Raw genomic sequence first — 2144 nt, forward strand, 5'->3', positions numbered from 1 at the left:
GGTTTGGATCTATTATGAACACTTTGGTGCATATCTCTAGTGGACACAGAACACTCATTTTTTGGGTATATATACCTAGGAGTAAAATTGCTGGGTCATGGGGTAAGTGAATATTTAGCTTTGGTAGATATTTCTATTATCGTCTATGAAAACAGATTTCAAAAAGTTGAAGTCGGTCAGGCGCAGTGGCTCACATCTGTAATCCCAGCACTTTGGGAGGCCAAGGAGGGCGAAATACCTGAGGTCAGGAGTTCAAGAGCAGCCTGGCCAAGGTGGCGAAACCCTGTCTCTACTAAAAATATTTTTTAAAATTAGCCAGGCATGGTGGCAGGCACCCGTAATCCCAGATACTCAGGAGGCTGAGGTAGGAGAATCGTTTGAACCTGGGAGATGGAGGTTGCAGTTGTGAGCCAAGATCGTGCCACTTGCACTCCAGCCTGGGCGACACAGCAAGACTGTCTCAAAAAGAAAAAAAAAAGTCGCTTAATTATTTATTTGATAAATGGTAAGTGCTACCATGCATCAGCTACTGTCCTAAGTCCTGAGTTGGGGAAGTTCCATGGTTAGTCAATTGAGAGAATCAAAGACTTAGGGACCACTTTTTCTTTTTACCCTCTTTAGAGTGTTTTAGGGCACTGAACTTCATCACCTTATTCCTACCCTCACGGTCTTAAGATGGTTTCTGCAGTTTCAGGTATTATATTAATATAATTACAAGGTCTCATCCACAAACAAAAAGCAGGTGAGGAGGAGGGGAACAGTTCTCCTTGTGTGTGTGTTTTATTTTGTTTTTTAATCAGAAAACTTTCTCATAACTCCCCAGCAAGCTTTCCCTGTGGCCCCATTGGCTGGGTTGGGTAATATGCTCATGCCATAGCAGCAAAGTCTGGAGGAAGAGTTTCCAATGACCGGATGTGATGGCTCATGCATGTGATTCCAGTACTTTGGGAGGCTGAGGGAGGAGGATTGCTTGAGCCCAGGAGGTCAAGGCTGCAGTGAGCCAAGATAGTGCCACTGCACTCCAGCCTGGGGTGACAGAGTGAGACCCTGTTTCAAAAATTTAAAAAAAAAAGTTTCCAGCATTTTCTTTCTTTTTGAGTTTCCAGCATTTTAAACTTCTTTAATAAGAAGCATGTTCAGCCAGCAAAGAAGAAGAAAAATGGTTACAGACAAGCAACCAACAGCATCTGCCAAAGCTATTTTATAGCTGTTTAAACCTAGGTAAGTAACTTACTCACTTTCTGGCTTTTCCATCAGAAAAATGGGAACAATAACAATTGCTTTAAAGATTAGGATCAGTATTAAGTGAAAAAAAAACATGTGATGTGATAGGTATCAAAGAAATGCTAATACCCTCCCTTCATACTATTCCCACTCCTATGGTGCTTAACATTTGTGATTTCATCAATTGTCCAAATGAAAGACCAGTTGAGAAAAGTGAAGAGAAGAAACTAAGAGAATGTATTTCATGTTGTGATATGTGTATGTAATTTATAAATTATATGGCTAGAGAAATTGTAGTTTATTATTTTAGGATGCAAAATAGAATGTGGAAATCTGAATCAGTTACAGGGAGATGTATTGCAGTTAAATGAATTGTTTTGCTTCACAAATACATGAAAAAATATAGTCATCTGAAGGATATTGGATACCAAATGGACTTTATTTTTAACTGTTTGTTTTAATAGCTCATGAAAATATGGTGGTGCTTTTATGGCTGCAATGAATTTTAGGAATAGGAGACTTCACTGCAGCTTTCTAGCACTAAATCTTTTTAGTGGAGACATAAGAGACTTAGTATGCTGGTATCTCTCCATGCATCCTGGTGGTCAGTTCCTCCTCTGCTGCTATTCATGCTTTTCTAAACACTGGAGGCTGTGAGGATGGGTGGAAGGGGTGACAATTTTAAGAGTTGGTGCCTAGGAAAGTCGTATCATCTCTCATGAGCTTCATTTGCTTTTCTTAAGTTGATTCTCTTGATTCACTTTTTTTTTTTTTTTGAGACAGAGTCTGTCTCTTGTCACCCAGGTTGGAGTGCAGTGGTGCAATTGTGGCTTACTCAGCCTTGACCACCTGGGTTCAAGTGATCCTCCTGCTTCAGCCTCCTATGTAGGTGGGACTACAGGCCTATGCCATGTTACCTG

The sequence above is a fragment of the Mandrillus leucophaeus genome, unplaced genomic scaffold, assembly GCF_000951045.1.
Source record: "Mandrillus leucophaeus isolate KB7577 unplaced genomic scaffold, Mleu.le_1.0 Scaffold858, whole genome shotgun sequence".
Lineage (NCBI taxonomy): Eukaryota > Metazoa > Chordata > Mammalia > Primates > Cercopithecidae > Mandrillus > Mandrillus leucophaeus.